Source organism: Gouania willdenowi, chromosome 3 (genome assembly GCF_900634775.1).
Source record: "Gouania willdenowi chromosome 3, fGouWil2.1, whole genome shotgun sequence".
NCBI classification, from domain to species: domain Eukaryota; kingdom Metazoa; phylum Chordata; class Actinopteri; order Blenniiformes; family Gobiesocidae; genus Gouania; species Gouania willdenowi.
Window position 1 is genome coordinate 12,844,008 of NC_041046.1, and position 25,587 is coordinate 12,869,594.

Genomic DNA, 25,587 nt, shown 5'->3' on the forward strand with positions numbered 1-25,587 from the left:
CACACTGTATCTATTAAGTATGCCACTTGTTGACTATCTACAAATGTTCTAGATGTGCTATAGCAGAAAAAAAAAATGTTATCTAACATAAAAGCCATTAAGAAATTGCAAAAAATATAAATGTTTGGATGTGCCTTGGCTGCGATGGACCAGGGTATGCCCCCGCCCAGCACCCAATGAGAGCCGGAGATTGGCACCGGCAGACCCCACAATCAATGCATGCTCATGGCTTTGAATGAAATGGTCAATTTTAAAGGACCGTAGCCCCACAGTAGCTGAATAATGCCAGGTCTGCCATTGGAGTAGGAAAGTAAAACACGCTGTAATTTCAATCCCAAAAAGATTCTATATTTTTAGAACAACTTGTTAATGATTTATGGGTGAGACCATACACTGAGTTTACAACATAATACGACGGGCTAAATTTATTTTTATTTTGCTAAGGAAAATAGACACAAAAAAACATGCAGTTGGAAAAATAACAATGCTTTTATTTGACTTTAACTCTGGAGATACATACATACTTATTTTGGGTATGAGATTTTCAACTCGATAGGAATATAAAAAAATAAAAACAAACCATAACAATCTGGTGTGTAGCAGAAACTCAAAACTCAAAAGCAGAAAGAACAACCAAAGCTTGGAGACAGTGGATGACAGCCTTTGTCAGTCAATCCCTGCACAGGGATCAGACATCTCCATCAGGTATTGCAACAGTGATGTAAAAACACTCTGCAATGCCATGAACATAAGACTGCATAAACCAGCCTTGATCTTCTAAACTATTAGTTACTGCAATTTTAAGCAGCAGAATCAATACCAACATGCATATGCTGCTGTAAGTCGCTGCACAGTTTGCACACCATCACAGTCGATTTAAAGGCATTTGGTGAGATATGTCAAACGGTGCTTTTTAATAAGCTCCCATGCTGTGCAATTTTACTGTTAATTCAATAACAAGTGCAGCAATAAATCAAGTTCCAGGGTAGCCAATGGCTTTGTTTCTCTAATTTGCTACTTGTTAAGCAAAAACTGTTATAATTACAATAGTAAAACAGTGTTGTGCAAAAGTTCTACAAACATTAACCTGTCCTGCTTCCGACCAGCACACGGTTGTCTACAAATTCACTTTTCTCAAACTTATATCATGGCATAGCCAGCAAAAAAAAAAGGCAGAGAAGACCTTTGTCCAAGGAACGGAGCAACTCCATGTAGTGACAGCTCAGCAGCAGCAGGCGACCACACACACACACTCGCAGCACACACCCAAATATCCATCCATCTATCTATCTATCCATCCATCCATCCATTTTCAGAGCCGCTTTGTCAGCACACAAACAAACACATCGCACACAATTCCACACTCCCTTCTGTATTACTCCCACATCATTTATTTATTTTACTTGTCTCTCTTCCTCATACTGTTCACATGGGACTATATGTGTAAAAGCACCCCTAGTGTCACTGTTGTTTTAGGATTTTTCAGTGATCGGCTGCTACCTTTTTGGAAGAGCAAAGGTGCGCATGTAGCTGTGGGTTAGGGCAGGCGGTGGGGGGTTAGGAGTTTTTATGACAGTGACATTACCAAAAGGAACCTAGGGGGAGCGCTAAGCGCAAGTTGTTTTTTTTCTGCTTTAATGCTGACAGAATTATTCATGCTCTAGGATTAACATGCACGTAGAGTTTTTACACAATAATTTACACCTGAAGTAAACTTTGAATACTGTTACGTAAATGTTTCCACGACAAATGCTTTTATAACTTGCTTTTTTTAACTTCTGTAATAGAATTCACCATCTCTGTACTAACTCTAAGTTCACAGAGGACTGTGTAAACCTGAATGCATAAGTCTATGTACAGTAGCTTGATGTGGGTATGCAACTGACAGGGATAACACACAAAGACACACAATTACAGTCACACACAAAAACATATTCAACCTAAAACCTTTAATGAACCTAATTTACAACTTTTTGACAAAGGAGGGGAACCAGTCTTACCAGCTTAGCAACTTTGTTGATATATTTAACAACTTTTCGGAATCTCCAATTAACTTTTTTTTCAAGCGACTAGCTAGGCTTTAGACTAGATATGACTTGGGCCTTTTTCCAATGTCATGTGCCCCCATCTGGACAAGCTCCTCACCCGAGCAAGAGTCACGTGTGCAGCCAGAGCCAATCGCTGCTCACACAGCCAAGCAGACACGGACTTGTAAACACAAGAGCAATAGAGAAGAAGATAGTTTAGACCGAGACACGGGAGCTCTCTCAATAGATCATTTGAAACCGCCAGCCACTGGTGAGTCTTTTGCAGACAACTTTCCCAACCCGTTCATTCCTCCATCTGGAAAACTGCGGATTCTCTGTGGTGTCGTGTATGGAAACTAAGCTCTGACCACTCGGTTCAAAGGTAAAAAATTATTTTTGTTTTTTAAAAAAAGACAGCCAAATTGTACATAACACTTTATTTACTTACTCACTCATGTAGTTTGGAGCTTTATGTTTTGTTTTGCGCAGTTTTGTTACTTTTCTGATTGGCGCTACAATGTCTATGGAGTTTGGTTATCAATGTCTCAAACATTTCACGGGAACAAACACAAGTTATTTATGTATTTATAATAAAAATATACTAAATGAGTAAAATAAAAGATAAAAACTAAACAATATTTATACAAAAAGTACACAAAATGACCCCAGAATCACTCTATAATGACAACCAAAAACAGAAAATGTACAAAAAGACAACTGAAAACTAAAAAAAACACACAAAATTACTCCAAAAAACATACATTACAGAAAAATACACCAAACAACAAAAATATAAAAATGACTCAAAATACACAAAACTAAATATTTATACAAAAAATTACAACAGAATCAGATTACAATGGCAACAAAAAACTATAATTATACAAAAACACAACAAGAAGATACAAAAATACACGTAATGACTCCAAAAAACAAACATTACAGAAAAAATACACCAAACAAAAAAATTTAAAGTGAGTAAAAAAAAAAAAAAAAAAACATTTATCATGTTCATGTCTCATAGAATTAAACTAGGGAAATCACACACACTATTTTACTTTGCACCCACAAATATACACCTTTATAACACAGAGTACAGAGTATGTACACCTCTTTCTACATCCAACCTTCAAACACATACTCATTTGGCCATAATTGACAACTCTACTTAAGCTCCCACTATATCAATACATACTTACTACGGGGACCTTACTAGCAACCATAAAACAATTATACAAAAAATGCACAACAACACAACTGAAAGATAAAAAAATACGCATTACTCCAAAAAACATACATTACAGAGAAATACAACAAAAATATGAAAATGACTCAAAATACACAAAAGTAAATATCTATACAAAAATACACAAAACTAAATATTTACACAAAAAATACACAAAATGACTCTTGAATCACAGAAAGATACAATAATACACATGTCTCTATAAAACATACATTACAGAAAAATACACCAAACACATGTCCAATAGAATTAAACCAGAAAAATTGCACCCACATTTTGCACCCGCAATTATACCCCTTATGCTCCCATATGAACAAACTAGTACAGGGACTGTACTAGTTTAATCCTAATGTGCCATATGCTAAAAAAAAGTCAACTAACATCAGGCTTATTAATATGCAGGTGTTGAGGGATTCAGAATTTCTTCATGGACATACCATCCAGAGGGCCTTTTACTCTAAAAGACAAAGAAAGAAGGACTGAAAAACTGAAATGTTTACCACCATCTTTTTTGGATCATTTCATCAAGACAAAAAATATCTTGTCTTACACAAATCAATAAAGATTTTCTGTTTTATGTCATGGGAGCGATGTAGGTACAACAGGGTAGGCAAGGTAGGCAGTGCCTACCCAAGGGTGAAGTGATATTTTGATTATTTGTTTTAATTATAATATAATTATAAATTATTTATTTTTCCATTTCCGATAGGCTACAGTACCAATAAGTTTGAAAGTGTCCGCATTTAGTGGGTTTCATTGCCCAAATTACTAAACAGCGCTGTTTCCTGGAACGGCTGCCGTCTCACTCTGCAGTCAGGCAGGAGGAGGCCACGCCCCCTCCCAAAGACACGTTGCTGCTCTGCCTCTGTTTTCATAGCGTGTTTTTATGTGTTTGCGCATGAGCAGTCAGTTCCCCAAGATGACAACCATTTACGTCCAAAGGCAGCTCTCTATGCTGCTCCGGACTCCAGGACGCAGCCAGATTAGCAGAAAGAGCGGGGGCCAGGGAGCCCAGGCAATCCCCCCGGCCGAGCAGCCCCCCAGATGCCCCCAAGACACCAAGCCGAGAGGCAGCGACTGCCCCCCACAAACACACCCGAGAGAGCACCTAGGAGCCGAGGAACTGGAACCGCCACCGCCCCCAACCCCAAGGCCACCCACTGACATTGGCTTTGTGGATGCGCCTCACTGAAGCTGTTCCGAGTTGTTGTTGTCGTCATTTTCTCCGTGTTTCTATGTTTCCAACACAAACAAAGGATGAGCTGCCGTGTCATGAGATATTTCTTGTTGGGAGAGTATGGAGGCTATGTTAAATATTTGTTTGTTTCTTTAACTCACTCAGTACCATTGATGAGATAACTCATCATTTCAAATCCAAACGCTCAGTGCCATTGACGAGATAATTCATCAATTGCGTTTTTTCACGGGGGTTACAAGAAAACACCCTGGCAGAGATCCCTTATCAATATCTAAGCTGTGTGGTGATGTAGTGACCAACTGTGCCATGAAGATGGCAGCAGTGCACCTTTAGACGAGAGATTAGGCACTGATGCTACCATTAGCTGGGGAGGAGAAGCAGGAACGAGTGAGATTATGGCGCTACAGAGTGATATTGTGACGTATCGCGCAGCTCACAGCTCCACATACTAACACAGAATGTGTGGACCTGAGTGGATTATTGATAATGTTGAGATGGTGAGATAAAACCATCGACTAATAGGGCTAAACGGGTCATCGCTGCGTGTCGAGAGGAGGGGGGGTTACAAAATACCCCCAGCCTTTGAGCCAGATATCAAAATAATAGGTGACATGTGGGAGGTACTGTAGCAGCGCACCTTTGGATGGTAGATCATCCATGCTCAGCAGAGCTAAGAGGGAGAGGAGGAACGGCGTTTACGAGACAGAAAATGGCGCTACGTACAGAGTTGACGTTCCCAGCAGCGTACAGCAGCGCATACTCGACCAGAGCATGTGTGGAACTCATAGTGTGGCGATGGTGAGATAAAACAATACAAAAAATTGGTGAACGCAGTGACATTCTGCATGCCCGGGAGGAAGAGGAAGTTGCGTGTGTGCAGACTGACGGGAGAGAAAGTTGGAGGAACGCCAAAATGCCAAAATACAGTAAGAAATCCATTCAACTCTGACCCAGATAGAAAAATAATAATAATTTTGCCATCAAAAGCCCGTTTTTTTTTTTTTTTTATATATAAGGAAACAATGTTCAGATGTTAGAGTTGTCACTAAAGCAAAAAATAGCTTTAAAGTCACTGACAGGGTTTTTTTTTTTTAGTAAAAGCCTGTTTTCTCAGCTTTTTGCTCTGAAACTAAAGATTTGTGTAAAACTTGCTCTAATCTATTCTGATTATAAAAGAACGAAACAAGCCAGAAACAAATTTTCAATCTTTCAGAATCTGGTGTCAGATTTCAGATAGTCATAGTAGAAAATATTCTGTGGGTCTTTAAAAATCAGTCAAAATGCTCAAAAACGGCTGGCACTGAGGGGGGTAGAAAATCTGAAAATGGCTGGCACTGAATGAGTTAATGGTGTTTTACGATGTTGATTTTGTTAGATGGCTAAATGCTTGTTCATGTAAATCTTGTTGGGTTTTTTCTTTCTTATTATGAATTTTATAGTGCATTGAGATGAATGTTGTAAATGGCTTCATACAAATAAAGTTGATTTGAATTTAATTATCACTTGCTGGCAGAAACATATGAAATTGTCATTGATGGTCTCGATTTGCAATGTGCCTACCCAACCCCAGTGGTCACGGCACATCACTGGGTACAACCAAGAGTAAGGCTTTCCTTTATTATATCCCCAAAATGGGTTTTTTTTTGCCCTTTCCAATGCCGGTAAATAGGCCAGGCCTTTTTGCAAAGGAAGCAAAACATCAGCTGTAATACAAAAACAAAGCTTTCGATCCTTTGTGCTACACCTGACAGGGTTTTCTTCTTTGTTAAGTTATGTCCTGCTTACATGCTGCACAACCTGTCAACACAAGCAAATATAACCTGTTCTAATGAGTAGGCCATAGGGAGGCAGAGGCCTGGGCTCCTTACAGAGTAGATTAGTGAATGCGGTGGTTAGGCTGTCTCCCCAGGGTGCTTACATATACACTATCAGAGTCACAGTGACTTGGTTGTCAAGGTCAAGCAAATGAGTCAGGTGGGATGGCTCACTGCAGGGAGTGGGAGTCGGAATGTCCTCCAGCCGTCATGGAATGATGCTGCCTGACTGTGTTGACTTTATGCCAACCAGCCATTGTGGATCAGCGGTTAGCGCTGCCTTTTCACAGCCAAAAGGACACAGGTTTCATTGGACTTCTTTGATGAGTTTGTTCTGGCATGGAATTTTACACAGATGCTCCATCTGTCTCCCAAGTGTTGTAGATGATTGAATCAAAATGATTTGGCAGCTGAGATAGAAGATACAACAGAGACAGTTTGTGGGGTTAAGGTTAATGTGGAAGGAGTGTTTTGCTCAAAAGGATCATTTGAGGTGCATTTTACCAAAGTTCATGTAAATGTTTTTTTTTTTTTTTTTCTTAAAATCTTCCACTACAGACATTACAGCTGAGCCGTGGCACAAATTCACATGTTTTTCGCTTTCTTCCCCAGCATGTCATTGGGCAAGATGCCTCACAAGCTGTTTTCAGGCAATTAAGCATATAATAGCTAATACTTTTCTGTTGTTCCTATCACAACTATATCAGCAGTGATATCTAGGGAAAAAAAGATGCTTACTGTGTGAGAAATAGAGTGTCCCAGAAGACACGCTTCCATAACCACCACAATAGTCGGAGGGATAAGCCAGTGCAGCTCTAATTAGTCCAACAGAGGAACTTTTAAAAGCTGCATCAGAGCCAGGATGTGAATAAATACATAAAAACTACAGAAATTGTTCTTTTTCTTGTGATCTATGTTAAGCGTAAGCACTTGTGTACATAAGATCAACAGAACACAAAAGCTTCTTTATAATGGTGATGGATGCACCTTTTCAATTTGCTGATTAAAGTCATATCAGGCACTGCTCTGACAGCTGATCTACAGTGGAATGTCTTACAAAACATACCGAAGAGGAAGAATCCGTGGCATATGCATCAAAAAATGATCCCACAGCCTGGCTGGAAAGATTTTCATTTAGAAATGAGGCTGCTTCTTCTCTGGCGTGATAGCTGAATGATTTACTCTCTGTTGCTGGATGCTCTCAGGCTGCCTGGATAACTGGAGGCTGCTTCATCACAGCTTCCATCACTCTTAAAGCTCAGCAAAGACCCTCATAAAAGCACAGGAGTCATCACTCATGCTCCTGTTTCTCAGCCCGCAGAGTGTGCACATGTCATTTTGATGTTTGACCCTAATCAAAGGTCATCTTAACAGCGAACACCTTTTAGTTATAGAACCTGACATTTACATTCCAATTGAATATTTAAAGTTAAATGATTGGTATATAACCACCTGAGAGTCATGACTACTGTATTATATACAAGTGTAGCAAATTATTTAATTCAAATATAGGATTTTCAGTATCTTAGTAATCAATGCACAAAAAACAATAAACAGTTAATCAAAGTAGTGAATAAAATGTATAAAGTTAAAATCAGCACCATGCTACAATACAGATGGCATTGTTTGGAAAGAATGTTATCACCATGTGAAAGCTTGACAGCTGAGGGAATGAAAGTCCTTGAGTAACATTTGTTCTTCTCCACTGCACAGCATATAGTAGGACCGATGGCAAGCCATGAAGAGCTGCTTGTTACTGGGTGTATAGCCTCGCCTTGTTTACAGTTCAACTAGCAGTTCAACTCTAATTCTCTGTGCTATAATCAAGGTTTTGTAATGCAGTGCAGTCCCAAAAATGTCCAGTGATGTGCTGTGAGCACTAGGGTAGGATAGGCAGGGCGTTACAAATCAAGACCACCAATGTTGACACCAATGACAATTTCATATGTTTCTGCAGGCAAGTGTTAATCAAACAAAATCAACGTCGTAAAACACCATTAAAGAAACAATTATTCAATAGCAGCCCCCATACTCTCCCAACAAAATATATTTTATGACACGGCAGTGCATCCGTCGTTTGTTGGAAACACAGAAACGCGGAGAAAATGACAACAACTCGGAACAGCCTCAGTGAGGCACATCCACAAAGCCAATCTTTCCTTTTGAACCATTCACTGTGGAAAGTACAAACAGGATTATAAGTAGAAAATGAATCACTATTCTAAACTAATCTAGACAAACTATTATAAAATCAAAGAATAAAATCATGAAGCGAGCTCATAAAAACAAAGAGGGAAAGACAGACAGGGGAGAACGAACAAACATATATGACATGGTGGATGTGTGAAACATTGTGTGTTTGTAGGAATGGGTGTTTGTATGAGGGTGTACTGCGGTTTAAGTGAGTCAGTTCAAAATACCAGTAATATGTTATACATTTGCAGCAGTAAAATGTCCCATTTCCATATTTTTTGGTTTATATGGGTTATTATACCAGTAATATGTTTATATGTATATTTCTACCCTCGGAAATACCCGGACCCGATGATGAGCTGCTACACTCCGTTACTGTCCCGCTGTCGGCTGAGCAAAGAGAAGTCCTGACGGTCACGTTGTCCTCTGCCTCCATGAGTTCTCTGTGGTGTCGTTTATATACTGTATATACTGTATATATATATCAGGTAACACTATCTTTGACCTTTTCATCGACCAAGGAGCACTTCTGACACCGTTATCATTGCGGAATGCGGATGTTTATGTGCCATAAAGCGTCGCGCACTACCAACGTCATCACGTTTTGCGCGCGGGTAGAGTCGGGTTGTGTGTGCGCATGCCGTTTGGCCCACCTCTTCCAGCGGGATCATTGGGCCGTTACCCCCCCTGCGGTGCAGTTCACACCTACGCAGGCCAGACAATGTGGTCCCCCATGGATTCACACATGCATAGAGCTGGTTAGGAACAGCCCTGGTTGCCAATGTTGGTACCGTGCTACTCTTTATGGCACATAAACATTCCACAATGATAGCGGTGTCAGAGGTGCTCGTTGGTCGATGAAAAGGTCCCATTTGTAGTTGAAACAGCTACATTTTTAAGACACAACCACCAGAGGTTCGGACAAACCTTGCTTGCAGTAAAAGCGTAAGATGCAAAACAGCTTACCTGTAAGCCGACCTTCCTTCTGAACCGCGGATCAAAATCGTGGTTCCCCCTAGTCTGAAACTGGTGGCGATCAACCCAGAAGGGGTTGTGGATCGGTCGAGAGGAACAGAACTGAACGGCGGCATGTCAGCGCAGCTCCTGTTACAAAAACATTGTTCCTGCAAACCCAAAACGCCTCCAGGTCCAAACCGGACCGCATCTCAAGGCATGGACCAGTGAGCATTGAACCAGCAGAACTGACTCACTTAAACCGCAGTACACCCTCATACAAACACCCATTCCTACAAACACACTATATGTTTCCACCATGTCATATATGTTTGTCCATTCTCCCCTGTCTGTCTTTCCCTCTTTGTTTTTATGAGCTCGCTTCATGATTTTATTCTTTGATTTTACAATAGTTTGTCTAGATTAGTTTAGAATAGTGATTCATTTTCTACTTATAATCCTGTTTGTACTTTCCACAGTGAATGGTTCAAAAGGAAAGATTGGCTTTGTGGATGTGCCTCACTGAGGCTGTTCCGAGTTGTTGTCATTTTCTCCGCGTTTCTGTGTTTCCAACAAACGACGGATGCACTGCCGCGTCATTAAATATATCTTGTTGGGAGAGTATGGGGGCTGCTATTGAATAATTGTTTCTTCAATGGTGTTTTACGATGTTGGTTTTGTTTGATTAACACTTGCCTGCAGAAACATATGAAATTGTCATTGGTGTCAACATTGATGGTCTTGATTTGCAACGCCCTGCCTATCCTACCCTAGTGCTCACAGCACGTCACTGGACATTTCTGGGACTGCACTGCATTACAAAACCTTGATTATAGCACAGAGAATTAGAGTTGAACTTCTAGTTGAACTGTAAACAAGGCGAGGCTATACACCCAGTAACAAGCAGCTCTTCATGTCTTGCCATCAGTCCTACTATATGCTGTGCAGTGGAAAAGAACAAATGTTACTCAAGGACTTTCATTCCCTCAGCTGTCAAGCTTTCAAATGGTGATAACATTCTTTCCAAACAACGCCATCTGTATTGTAGCATGGTGCTGATTTTAACTTTATACATTTTATTCACTACTATGAATAGTAGTTCAGCAGTGTGTGGAATGCGTCCAACGGTGTCGGCCATGCGATAATCATGGGAATTTAGTCTTTTTTTTTCGCAATTGAAAAGTCTTTCCTGTGTATGTGAAGTGTTGAAATACATCTGGGTACACAATGTGTCGCATGTGTGCATTGAAGGTCTGTGAGTAGAGTTTCCACCTTCATGTGGAATACTCTGGCAGTGATGTCTGGTCTTTGATGGGTCTGCTGACCTTCTTTTAATCTTAGCCCAGTTGGGGTTGCAAGTGAAGGTGAGGAAGAAGTCTCGTTTGCCTTTGACTCTGAACAAGGCCATGGCATCTTGGAATTCTTTGGCGTATCATCTTGGTGATCCATAAATCGTGGGGGGCAGTATGGTTAGGCATCCCGGGATGATCTCAGTGTCACTACTCAGGGCATCAACAATGACATTGTATTTTTCTGCCTTGATGGATTTCTGGTTGTGGCGAATCCAGCTGAGATGGTGTGATTCAATTTTAGCCATCATGTCACATACATACTGTTGTGTGAGTTTTCCATCACGATGCAGCAAATTAAAGTGATGATCAGTGTTGCGCACTTGAAAGTGGAATTGGTAAAAGTTTGTTGGTGTGCCATCTATCAGTTCAGTGTGGTATCCTTGAGAGCCCTGTGGCAGAAGAAGCACATATGATAGCGGATCATATGCTGGATGAATGGCATCAATTTTCTGAAGTTGTCCTCCTCTGAGGTGAAGAGTGACAGCCAGCTTTCCAAATTGCTCAGCAGGAGTGGTTCCTGGAGCAATGACTGCAACATCGCTGTCCAGTGACGGAAGATTCACAGTGCCACAATGAAGATCACGACGGCGAGAGTGAGCTGTTAGGACAATTCTCAGATCATCAGCAGTGTCATTTTAGTTCATGTACTCAATTGCTGACTTGAACTGTTGTACATATGGGTTGCACCTGTGAATGGCCTCTTGTGCTCTAAGCAAGAATTCTTCATTCAGATCACTGTTTGAGGCATGAGTATGGCGTAATTCCACTTCATGAGAAGGATCATGAAAGCAGATCTGAGCAAAGTTGGGCATTTGACCCTGTTCAGGAGGGGGCCGGCAATGAAATGAAAAACTTTTCCTTGTATTCGTATGCCTGGGTTGAAACCAGGAATAGCGATCTTTCTTATGCCAATGCTTGCCATTGCCAATGCACTGTTGTATTATTTAGCTTTTTTAACAAAGTTTTGATTCATGAAAAGGTCCTTGATAGCATTTGGAGGCTGTGGTGGGATTGAGCCAGGTTTAGGATTAGTGGGATTGTATGTGAGGTCTATTTGTTTATTTTTCCAGACACGCAACAGAATCCCTTCCTCTCCTCTTTCCATACATAGGCATTGCAATGTACGCATGTAGGACACTCAAACAGTGAGGTGATACTGAGTGTATGTGTGAAATCACCATAAATCTCCTCTTTAAAAAAGTCTATGTCATCACACCGAGCAAGGTTGCAATTGTTTTTGCGTGCCTGTTCTGCGCGTGCACGACGCATTTCTTGATGGCACAGGGCATCTCATGCTTGTCGGTCCTCCTGCTGCTGAGGTGTTTCTGCTGCACGGCGTGTTACCTCGCGCGCAGCATTGCTCGCCAAGCGGTTATTCCGTTCTTCACTCGTCTCTGCTACACGGCGTGTTACCTCGGGTGTAGTGTTGCTTGCCAAGCAATTATTCCATTCTTCACTCGTCTCTGCTGCACGGCGTGTTACCTTGCGCGCAGCGTTGCTCGCCAAGCAATTATTCCGTTCTTCACTTGTCTCTGCTGCACGGCGTGTTACCTTGCGCGCAGCGTTGCTCGCCAAGCGATTATTCCATTCTTCACTCGTCTCTGCTACACGGCGTGTTACCTCGTGCGCAGCGTTGCTCTCTAGGCGATTTTTCCGCTCTTCACCTGTTTGAGCTGCACGACGTGTTGCCTCGCACGCAGCGTTGCTGGCCAGGCGATTTTTCCGTTCTTCACCTGTTTCCGCTGTACAGCATGTTGCCCCGCGCGTAGAGTTGCTAGCCAGGCGGGCATTTCGGACTTCAGGTGACTCAGCATCACGTGCCTGGTGCATTGCCTCACGTTTCCGCTCTTTTTCTGCATGTCGATTTTTTGACATGATACAACCAAAAGTGATTTGTAGAATAGTAATAGTAGTGCGTAAATCAGATGCTCCTCCCACCTTGCAAGTCCCTTTTGGTTTAACCCCCGTTTAGTTTAAAATAAAATTTTTGAAACGTAATCACCAAAAAGGTCAATAACAATGGATGCACACCCTTGGATTATGAGTAGCGTGAGGGTTGAGAGAACTATTAGCTAGCTTCCCCCCACCTCTTACTGAGTGAGCGAGTGTGAGAGTGTGTTAGAGACTGAATGTTAAATGCATATAGCTTACCAATGCTCCAGGCGCAGGAGTTTCCGGGGTTAAATCTTGGTTTAACTCCTTGGTTTCTGCTTAAAATTCTGTTAAAAAGTGAAAAAGTTTAAGTAAAAAAGTTTATAAGTTCAAACGTATTTGTCAACAGTTTTTTTAACTACTGTTATCAATCCAGAACCAGGTCAAAGATAGAAAATATCAATGTTTATTAACCACACAGACTACTGAAAAAAACGTAGTTTTATGGAAATGCCGCAAAGCTTGTTGACGGATTCTTGCGAGACTACCTCAGGCACCATGCGATTAGCTTTAGCATAGCTTTCTTAACTATAAACATAACATATGTAGACGCATACTGTGGATGTTATGAGTGCTAATAATAGGCCTATTGTTAACTTGTTATGCTTTGCTGTTAATAAAAAGTTTTTGTTATGTCGTTTAAAATTATATATGTATTAATATAATTACTTCAGCCACTGCTTGTTACAGAAAAACTTAACATTGACACTAAAACATTGTGCAACAATATCTTGAGTCACTGTCAATCTTTACTTCATACAAAACTACAGTACGCTAGTTAAGTCAACTATTCATCAGCATGCATGGCTATACTGTACACCCCCTCAACTAACAGAGAAAGTTGGTCACACCAGTGCTACCACTGGATAAGTTTGTGTAGAGCCCTGATAATAATATAGATAATGATACGGATATAATATTTTTAGTGAAAATAGTAATAGTAATAAAAGTAATGTTATAATGATAATAATAGTAATAATTGCAATAACAAAACAATGTAATTTGCTAAAAACTATTAATAATAAACTAAATTAAATAATACAGTAGTAGTACGATTAGATGGAGATAATAATAGTGAAAGTAGTAATAATAGTAATGGCTATAATAATAATAATAGTAATAGTAATAACAGCAATAACAAAATAACCTAACCCTAAAATACTGTAATGAATACCAGTAAATAATAAGGTAATATGATAATTTAGCAATGCTAATACAATGGCAATAAATATGATGATAATATAGCAATGCTATATCACTGTGGGATGTTGAGCAAGTCCCTTAACCCCGAACTGCTCCCCAGGCGCCGCAAAAATGGCTGCCCACTGCTCCTCAGGGATGGGTTAAATGCAGAGGACAAATTCCATTCTTTATTTATTTATGGCTCTCTGACTCATTGATCTAAGCCTATACAGCTTGAAATCAAGTTAGAAAGAACGTGATTTCTGGAATTTTTTGACTACAAGAGTGTACCATTTATCATAGACTTAAATTTGTTTCAAAACAATTTCAAATTCTTACACACTCACAAAACCCACACATTTTGTGAACACCGTCATCCCCACCTGAATGTAGGGATGAAAACCTTGATTTATTCCCATTCTTGGATTTAAATGTGATGGTAGCTCCAGCATGGTTGTCTCTTCATTAATAGATCCCTCCTCATCTTTTTATTCATGGTCTGCTTATATTCTGTGTAATCTTCAGCTTCTAAAACCTACTCAAACCCATTCTCACTAAAAGTGTGGTAATTAAATATGGAATCAGAAGTCTGATTTGTTAAATGATGAAATATGAGCAAGGCCTATCCAACAAAGCTATGGGAAAAGTTTCATATTTTGAAAGAATGTTTGCAACTGTTAGCAAGAACTGTCTACAGTACAAGTGTTGTTCCCGTGGCAGAGAGACTATTGGGCAAAGGGTCTGAGGCATGCCGAGGTGCTCCTGTGTTTGTCCATCTATTTACTTAGAATGTATCTAAACTCTTTTCTGCTTTTTTTACACAAATTGTGGTCTATCCCATTCATGTGTAATGACCGATCATTTTTGACTAAAGCTAAAAAAAAAAACTCTTACTAAAGATTTTTTGTTGGGCGGTAATGTTACTGGTCCCAAGGCTTACCCCCAATTTCCACTGGATGCGGCTCCGCTGCGGAACGCCACCGCCGTGTCACCGGAGCTGATAGGTTTCCATTTTAGTCTATGTGTTAATTTCCACCGGGTCCGCTGCGGTGCGTGTCTGCTCCTTCCCAGATGCGGTAGTCCGGTGCCCTGCACCAGATATACGCAGGGCTTCTATTTCTGGCAGACACCGGAGTACGACGCATCAATCAACACACAGCAAATGAAGCTAAACAGGAAATTAAGCACGTACTCCGCAATAAAATATCGGGTAACTTTTCAAAATAAAACACTTCAGATTATATTTCAAGTAAATACATCACCAAAACGTCATAATGTGTAAAAACAAATTCACATCCACTATATTGATTCCTCTCATACTGTCACTACACTGTAAACTGCAGCAACTTTGATTTAGTTCATGTTTTACTGGTGCAGTTTTATCTCTTCTCTGTTGGCTGTTGATTAAAAATGTGTCTATGACAAATCCAGAGTCCATCTTCTTGTTCTCCTTCGTGAGGAACACTGACCTGTTTATCTGTTTATTGTTGCGTTTATAACACATACATTTAATTGCGTTCTCGCGCAATTATATAAATATTGTGAGAACTGCTCTGTCTCGTGACGTCACAGTCGTTCAACCGGAGCGCACCACAGCGCACTCCAAACGCAACCGGTGTGAATTACCGGACGGCGGACAGCGGTGAAATACTGGATCGGTGCCGTGGCGCAGCGGAGACGTATCCAGGGGAAACCTCGGGTTACGGACCACAGCAACAAAAGGATTTTGGTTTTGGTGTCTGGAAAACACAGGTAAAGGATTCAGAGGAATGAAGACACGAGCTGCACATTTCTCTTCCCAGGTTTTCTCTGACGGAAGGGGCGGAAACCCCCTCCTAAAAGGGACCGGGTTAGGCCATCACCTGCGCACATTAGTTCCACTCTTTTACTTCCATTGAATCAGTTCACAATAAATGTGGAATTAATTATTTTTGCGTGCTTCAATGATTGATAAATCCCAATAATGGACTGTTTGGCTCCTCTTCATCAGAAGAAGAAGAAGCATTGTCAGCGTGTTTCTGTTTACATCACGTGCACCAATGCAAGAGCAGGACGAGCTTCTCAGAGTGGAAATATGCTCATTATTTTACTCATCTGTATCTGTATATTTTACTCAAAAGATGCATCGGTGAAGCTAAGTTAACGCTGCGTTGGTGGACGTGAGGGAAGCCTCTGCACCGAAACAACAGCGTATGGATTTTAACGGACTGTGACTGTTATCCAAGGACAGATCAGCAAAGCTATTGCACGGTATGTTGTCGTATATAAGAAGTCTGTCACTGCTGCTGAGTCATCGCTAACAGCAGCACGTTAGCCTGATATGTTTAGCATTGTGTAGCTGAGAAAAATGCTGTGAATTTGTTTTTCCACATTTATTTTTATAAGCATTTTCAGCAGCAGAATGTGCTCCTGGAATACGCACAGCTTACTTTACATTACTGTGTGAAGGCTGAAAAATTACTGTTTTAATTTTGGAGCAGCTGTTTTGTGCTTTATATGCACATCATTTATGGTTGTTTTGGCTCTTACTAGTAGTACTAGTGGCGTTTTTGGCTCTTACTAATAACACTAGTGGCATTTTTGACTCTTACTAGTACTACCAGTGGGCGATTTTGGCTCTTACTAGTGGCACTAGTGGGCAATTTTGGCTCTTTCTAGTACTACTAGTGGCATTTTTGGCTCTTACTAGTAGCACTAGTGGCGTTTTTGGCTCTTACTAGTGGTACTAATCCACGTTAACGGAATCGCAGACGGAATTACAGAATCGACCAATAAAAACGTTTAAACTCGGAAACCATCACCGTGGTGCACAGAACGTTTTTTATGGGGACCGCCCTCTCTCCTCCTGTCCTGGCTGCATTAAACTCTTCTTAAATCACCACAAACACCCTCTAAAACAACGCAAATCATCACTGACTCCTAAATACAGAACCTCTAGTGCCCGTTAACTTGGCTGTGCCTGTGAAGCTCTGTCCGTACTTCGTGTTGCTCCTTGAGAACGTGATCAGCTTTAATCATCTTCACCTGCTCAGCGTCCGAACCGTTGTGCCTGGCTAACTAAGAATAACTCATGTGCTAGCACACGCGCCACACACACACACACGCGCACACTCACACACACACGCACACACACGCACACAACCATTACAGATTTGATGAAGCAGCAGAGACAACGTCTGATAAAGAGTTGTCATTTTTAAGGTGGCGATACAAACACTACTTTAAATTAATTGTGGTCAAAGGCAAGAACATGCATGTGAAGTGTTCATTATATCCAGGAATTAATTTAATGAAGCACCTCACAACGACACGCATCTAAAAAATGAATTCTTTGACATATAGCAACTTTTTTTTTTAACAGTAACGCAAATAGTTACTTTACTTGGTAATGAGTTAGTTTTATTATAGAGTAATTCAGTTACTAACTCAGTTACTTTTTGGAACAAGTAGTGAGTAACTATAACTAATTACTTTTTTAAAGTAACGTTCCCAACACTGCTAGTTACCTAGAACACAAAAATAATTCTTCACTAGTATAACTAGTTGACATTGAGTTTAACTAGTTAACTAGTAAGATGAAGACAGATATCAACTAGTTTACTCGTTTAAATCCTTTAAACCAACTGGTTGACTAGTGTGCAATATGTAAATGAGGTGGGTGGAGTTTTAACAAAATCTTGGGTCCTGATTTGATGTTATTTTTTTATTTTTATTTTGAGAGCCTATTGGAAGCCTCAATCTTCACATATTCCCCACCTCCTCATCATCATTTTGTTCAAGAAGTGTTACTAGTGACATTTTAGATCTAACTAGTCTACTAGTAAAACATTTAAGTCTCACGAGTTAACTCATACTCACTAATATGACTCATAAAAACAATTTAAGTGCAACTAGTGGACATATGTTCTCTTACTAGTTAACTCGTGAACATTTAGAGCCTCTAGTATAACTAGTGAACCTTTTTGCATTTACTAGTTACCTTGTAAAACCTGTGTATCCTAACACATTAACTAGTAAGGTTAAAATAGTCAAACTAGTTTAACTGGTGGACATCTTGGCTCTAACTAGTTAACTAGTAAACATTTTGAGGCTCCACTAGTTAACTAGTGGATATTTAGCACCTTACTAGTTAACATGTAGGGATTTTTCCTCTGTACTAGTTTACTAGTACATGTTTCAGTGTTCTACTAGTAAACTAGTGTAGTCAAAGACCTCACTAGTATAGGATATATGCTCAATTGGCTTTCCATAAGAGCCTGCTGTTTGTAGAATAAATTCATTACCTCCTTCAGCTGTCGCACAGTTTCTGTAGGCTGATGAATAGGGCTGCAGTTCACTGATATTTTCCTGCACCCACAACCAGTGGACTCAGTGATGGATGATTGGCCGAGGACAGCTGCTGCTCAGCCTCTCAGGAGGGCAACTAATAGAATTGAAGCAAGGGGGACAGTGCCGAAGCTACAGGACTGAAGGTACAAAAACAAAATTATTTCCCATCTGTGGGCATACAAAACCCAGAGATCTGACCACTTTTACAGCGAGTTATGTACATGTTAAAATTTAATGCATATAATATGATGATACTTCAGGGAATGCTATGCTTCATAACATTCCAATGTATTCAACTACCTCTGCCTTTCACACATAGGACCCAATTTTGAGTGCCCAGCCTCATGGCACCTAGTGGCAGAGTTGTGTAAATTATTTAAGGTGTGTTCTCGGAGGAGAGAGGCTGGATCAAACTTTGTTATTATTCAAGGCCAGGGTTCAGTAAGATAAACGTGCCTGAGAGGAGAGAGGGAACAGGACCCAGCTCATTCTGCCATCTCACAAAGAAAAACACGGCAGTAGGCTGTGCACCCCTCGTGCCTGAGTTGGGCACAGTTGGTGTGTAATTCTGTGCTCTCTGTCCTGCGTAGGGTGGGGGGCACGCTATGAAGCTGATTAGAGAGGGCAGCTAGAGTGTGTTGCAGTGAGTGCTGCGTGAAATGTAGATGTTAGTGCGTGGGGTCTGTAATGTTGACTGTAAATCAATATTCACTCCTTAAAATTGTCTTTTTCTTTCCTCACATTCACGTCTGCAGCCAGGCTGCACTGTGAGCTCTAAAGCACAGCCTGTTGCAGCCGTCGAGCTCAAAGCTCAAACTTATCTTTGAACATAAGCTGAGAGGGGAAGCTTTGCTTGGACATTACAGACAGACCCAGCTCTCAAGAGCCAATGGCAGCCTGGCATACTGACATGAAGTTTGCGTGTCTGAAAAAAGAAGAGAAAAAACATGTGAAAGACATACGGCAGTTTCAGAGACAAATGTTTCAGGCAGCTTATATAAATCACCAAAATGATCTAGTTGTGAAAACAAAAAGAGAAAACTTTTAAAGCAGCAAGCACTACAAAAGCAGAGGGATTCGTTAAGATATATTGACTCTGCAAACACTTCTAAAATATGAGCTTTAATTGCTTAATTGGGGGGGGGCACTTTTTTGGGAACCACTGTATAATTGTGTAACTCCCTCTTATGAATCAGTACAGATATGGCTCACGCAGGCCTACGACAAACTGAAAATACTGTATACATCACTAATGAACATACGTTTCTTCACACAATTATGTAGCTTTTATTTACAAAGGTTCACTTTAATTGGTCTATCTGAACTTACCTCAATAGTTAGTGCTTCTAAACCAACAACCTGTCTTTTAGATCAAGTCCCAACTCCACCATTTAAAGATGTTTTTCCAATAATTAGCACTAATATGGTGAACCGGATTAACACATCTCTAACAGGTTATGTATTACAGGCCTTTAAAACCGCTGTAATCAAACCTCTCCTTAAATAACCTACTTTTGATCCAAGTGACTTGTCCAATTATAGACCAATATCCAATCTCCCTTTTGTTTTCAAAATTCTTGAAAAAGTCATTGCAGGTCAACTATGTGATCATCTACATAGGAACAATTTATACGAGAGCTTTCAGTCAGGCTTTAGAGCCCATCACAGAGCCTTAAACAGAGGGTTGGTCTTGGTTCTAGTGCTCTTACGTCTCAGCGCAGCCTTCGATACAGTGGATCATCATTTATTGCTGCAGAGACTGAAAAGTGTTTTGGGATTAAAGACACAGAGCTAGGTTGGTTTAAATCCTACTTATCAGACAGGACCCACTTTGTTCATGTTAATAATCTCTCCTCAGCTCACGCCAGAGTTAATCATGGAGTTCAAACGGGTTCAGTTTTGGGACCAATACTCTTTACATTATATATCCTTCCACTAGGTAACATTATCAGAGAACATAATATAAATTGCTATACGGATGATACACAGCTTTATCTGTCAAGTAAATCAGATGGTAATCAGCTATTAAAACTCCAGGCTTGTCTTATAGACATCACACCCTGGATGAGCCGTGACTTTCTCCTATTTAACCAGGATAAAACCGAAGTGATTTTATTTGGTCCAAAACACCTTAGAGAGAAATTTTCAGAGCAAAAACTTGGGCTTGTCTTTTAACTCTCATATTATAGAAATCTCAAGGACAACCTTCTTCCACCACCATAATATCTCTAAAATCAGGAATATCTTGGCCCAGAGTAATGCTGAAAAACAAATCCATGCATTTGTTACATCTATAATAGATTATTGTAACTCTACCCTTTGTCATTGAGGGGTAATCCTCCCAGATGTTGCAGCACGTGAAAAACCCTGAACCTGCCAACAAGCCCCAGGCGGTATCTCATACGGGTCAAGCCAACTTGGATGGAAAGAACTATTCCTCCTGGTGAATCTGGACCTGCTTCCCTCCATTTTCACCAACCATGTGCTGTAGAACCATTGAAGTCCCATTGGGCACCCCTGTCTTAGTGCATTAAGTCAACCGTTACTCATGGGAGGCCAAATCTTGTCAATTTTAAAGTAAGACTTTATTGGAACTGAAAAAGTAGAAACAGATATATTTGGGCAAACCTAAAGTACAGGGAAAATGAAAGACCAAAGGCAGCAACAACCACATATAAATCCAAATTGCAAATCCAGCTACAAAAAACACTTCAGCTAAAATTGCATCACAAGGTACTTTGCATATCAAGTTACCGTAAACCTTGAAAATAACTTTACAAATCAAAAGCTCAAGTTATGGCATAATTTTCACGAGAAAGGAGTGCTCCTGCACGGCTTACAGTGTCAGGTTCAGACGCGTAAAAAAATTTCCTGAAGTGACCTTATTCAGGGTGGCAAAAACATGGCAAACCTGAAAATGAAAAATCACTGTTGGTATTTCCTTTAACAAGAAATCTTAGCAGACCTCTGCTTGTTGCTTTTTATCTCTTTCTTGAGTGTAACAGCTAAAGCGTACACTTAGAAGACTCGTGAAGTTATAAACCACCTCTTGAGTTTCTTTTTAGGTCAATACACTACTAAAGGATGACATTCTGTTAAAACTATTCCAAGGTTGGGTAGTACACCCCAAAGGCTAAATTAAGCTTGAGGCATTGTTTAATGTTCCGTCCATAAATGTTCGCTTCCATGCAGAAATCAGATTGTGCATAAAATGTTTTTAAGGTACCGAGATGAAATGGTTTTTGTTCTACAAGCTAAATGATTTCTCCCCTGGATATTGATGCACATGTTAAAAGGGTGGCTATCTATTCTAAACCATTCCTGTTGAATTTTATTTTTTGTTTTTAAAAAGTGCATCCTCTTGAATAGTTCTATTAGCTTTTTTTGAGGGATTGATGTTGAGTAATATCTTGTCTGACTTACTGACTGTTCAGTGTTCTAGTTAATTTTAACAAACATATACTTCAGCAAATAAGGAAACATTTTCCACACAACTTTGTCTTGGAGCTATTATTTTCAACCACTATGTCTACATTTAATACTTGTTTTGTAACTGACAAAAGAAATCGTCACTTCCTAGGATTGGTTCTCAGCTAAATCCTCAACTTCATGCTTGAGCATCACTGTATAAAATGTTCTAGAATGTGAACAATGGTACGATGAATTGAAAAAAATCCAGCTCTTTTTGATCATTTTATAAGCTTGCTAATTTCAAACTACACCCCTGAGTTTTAATTAACTAGACTTGAAAAAATAAAGTTTTAATCCAAGATAGCTTTTGCATGGAGATATATATATATTTTTCATTTGTTTAAAATATATGATGGCATAGTGGTGTGTAGATAAGTGGCAGATGCTTTGAATCCTTCTTGCATCCAACACTGTGATATTTTAAAGGAACTTAGGGCAGGATTTTTGAAAAAAATCTACATTAATTTTATGTCTTTTCATGCTAGTGTGTGATGAAGCATTCAAAACCCAAAAGATGAGCCCACACACATAGAGTATGTGCTGCATTATCGACTGCAATTCGTGGTCCAGATTTCCTGCGCAGTCCTATGGACATGATATAATGCTGAATGTGTCATTTGACACGTTCTTGCGGGCTCCTCGCATGCTTATCTGGTGGCTGCAGTTACCTAACGGCCAACGAGTCTCTATTAAGTCTTATTTCTTGATCCTGCCCTAAGTCCCTTTACTATGAATGTGTTTGATTATTGCGATTTGAACAATGGTCACTCAGACATACAGTCCAATGCTAACTTTCCAACTCCCACAAAAGTTGTACTCTGCGATAGTGAATAGGTCCTCTTTAGTGATCATGAGCTAGGCAATGATGTCAGATAATTCATTAAAACACATCAAATCTTACCGTGTGATGTATCTGAAATACTGTCTAAATGAGGGTTATTATTTTCTTCTGGTGTGGAGCTCCCTGCTGTCAGCAGATTGCTGCTCTCCTGATACCCCCTCCCAGTCTTTGTTGTGTGCCCTCTGACAGCCTCTCATTAGGCAAGGCCCAATTCATTGACATTTGGCAGACTCAATTAAGCAAAAGACAACTGCAGAAATAGTGGCTTCATGCATTAACAAATACAAATGTCATCAGGTCTTTTGGCTACTGCAGAAAACTGTTTTACTGTTCTATGACTATAATGACTGTGCAGGTTTGCATGTTATATGAGTTTAAGTGGGCTTTCTCCAAGCACAATAAACGTGAGACTATAACAAAAAAATAGTTTAGCCTTTTGTGCGTGCCACTACAAGTTTTGCCTTTTTTTTTGTGCTGTGAACATGACTTTCAAACTCAATGTGTTTGAATTGAATGGGGTTTGGGGTTATGGTTAGTGTGATAACTCCTATTGAAAATGGATTGCTTTGCAATTACCACCAGGCAGCACCACAACATTTTGTGACATACAACATGAATAGAAATTGTATTGTGCTGCATTACACAAATAAATATTATGCCCTGCAGCATGCAAAATATGAGAAAATTGTGTTTCTACGCATGAAACACACAAAAGTTATATTTGATCCAGGTTGTGGGACCCCTTGTACCCTTGGAGTGTTTATAGAAGATGAAGATGGCAAACCCAGAGAAGAGGATTTGTTTGTTATAAAATACACAATATTCTGCAGTGACAATATAGGGCATGCTCTACATGACTCCCTAAAACAACAAAGGACGTCCTGTGTAAATCACCTGCTCACACAGCAGGTAATGTCATCACTAAATTAACATTTCCAGCTGTGGTCATACTTTCATGCCTAATTAGCACCGGATCCATTTGCTGAACAGGTGATGGCTACTTTGTAATTCTCATACATACTGCAGAGAGCACTTTGTGTAATCTACCATGCTCCCACAAGCCCTCGAGGATTCACAGTTGAGATTTTAAAACCAGGCACTTTACAGGGTGTGGTTGGCTACATCCTGCACGCAATGGACATCAGCCCTGCCTTTTTCGATTATGCTAGATCTTCACAACAAACACCTCTGTTGGGTGTGCATTTCTGTTGATCCTGCATTGTCAGCTATTCTTCTTTGTTTTACAAAAATTGTCCATATACCAGTGACAAAGAAGCAAAGCCAATATTGCAGCGGAGAGGGTAAATGTTTGCTCTTCTCGCACTGTCAGTGTTCTCAAAGGCACAGAACACTCTGAGCAGCAACTTCCCCGGCCGGAATGCTTGTTGTGAGTCCATAGGGAGAGTTGAAAGGATGAAATGGCTTCATTTGGGTCAAACCGGTCATACAGTATGAGCCCTTGGGTACATTAGAAAAGGCTGAAATAATGCTCTTAGACAGGCTAAGGCGCTGGCGCTGCACTACCATCAGTGCCCTGTGGTACTTTAACATGCACTGTGGATGCTTGGTACTCATTAAGCAGTTTGGGGTTTATGTCAATAGCTCGTCTCCAATCCATGGTGACATAGCATTTGCCTATGACTAATGAGATAATAAAATGAAAAGGTGCTGCCACAGGTATTGCCAACAAGATACCTTGACATGTTTTGTTTACAGAGAGATATTGTTATCTCTGACTAGAAGGAAATCTCTGCAATGTGGGTAAAGTGTGTTGCCTAAGGACTCAATTAGAGATACCACTAGAGCAACTGCCACCCCACGTTACAGTAAAGTTGTATGTGATAATAAATGACAATAACCTGTACATCCAAAAGTTGTTCTCATCCACTGATGGGAGTGTAACCCCAAAATGCTGCCAAAGTGACATTGAAAGTTGGTGACACAACAATGGTTTATGTTAATATTTTGGCATTTCACAGAAACACCCAGCTAAAACCACATTGACCACATATGAGAGAGTACACCATAAGTAAAGCAGAACAGAAATGTAATCACGTAAATCACTGTCTTCTTTTTCTGGTGAAGAAACAAGGAAATCATGGTAATTTCAACTTTTGAGAGTAGAAGAAACACTGTAGATTTATTGATGTATGAAGCCGACACTATGTCTTTACTGGTGTTGTAAAATTAATATTATTTATTGTCACAAGCAGTTTTAAGTTTACTTGAGGATAGTATTAAAAAGGTATGTTCTGTGGCAATGCAGGGCACTAGTCAACAGTGTAAATAACAGTATCACAGTGTAGTTTGGGAAAGAAGAAGAAACAGGTATCATTTTGTATCAAGTGAGTACAAATGACTGATTCATATACGTATAATGAGAGGTAAATTTAGTATTTCGACAAAGGTTGTGTTTTTAACCACCTCATTTTCCTTGCAGCCCATCACTGGTTAAACAAGTTCTGATGAACTATGGCCGGACCCGCGGAATGTCACCTCGCCGAATAACACATACCACATTCCCAAGAATTCAGTCAAATGACTTGGTTCCACTGAGTAAAACAAATCCAATTGTGCGACATAAAACCGTAATCCATGTTGAATTGCCTTTGAAACAATATATCACACGACTACGTATGTTCCGATGAATTTAGAAATGACCAGAAAAGAGGGCGGCCCCCGTAACCCCCGCCCCTTCAAAAAGGTCTCTGAGAGACTCTTGACATCCGCTCATAGATTATCCATGTCAAATTACAGCCGGATTCAACGAGCATTAACGGACGAGTAGTCATTGGAAATTGGGGCCCCTGGTGGCCCCCGTGGCACATACAGAGTAATGGATCCCATTCATATATTGGTATGTGTCAAAGTTTTTTGTACCACCAACTGTCGTAGTATTTGACTCACAAATAAATGAGAAATCAACTTTTGTATATTTTTTTTCCTTTTGGGACCCCCGGGCTCCACATAAAAAATCAGGCTATGAGCGTCGATGCGTACACATCCATAGATTACACCTACCAAATTTCAACCCGATCCGTTCACGAA

At 40.1% G+C, this 25,587-nt stretch overlaps 1 long non-coding RNA gene across 1 annotated transcript; it reads right to left on the bottom strand.

Annotated features, from left to right (window-relative positions):
• Positions 1-3,581: 3,581 nt before the first annotated feature.
• Positions 3,582-18,264, bottom strand: LOC114455549 (uncharacterized). The gene is made up of 3 exons (XR_003672694.1): positions 18,182-18,264; positions 12,936-13,003; positions 3,582-3,730 (listed from the first exon to the last, which is right to left on the bottom strand). It is a non-coding gene; the product is annotated as an uncharacterized LOC114455549 (long non-coding RNA).
• Between the last annotated feature and the right edge of the window lie 7,323 nt (positions 18,265-25,587).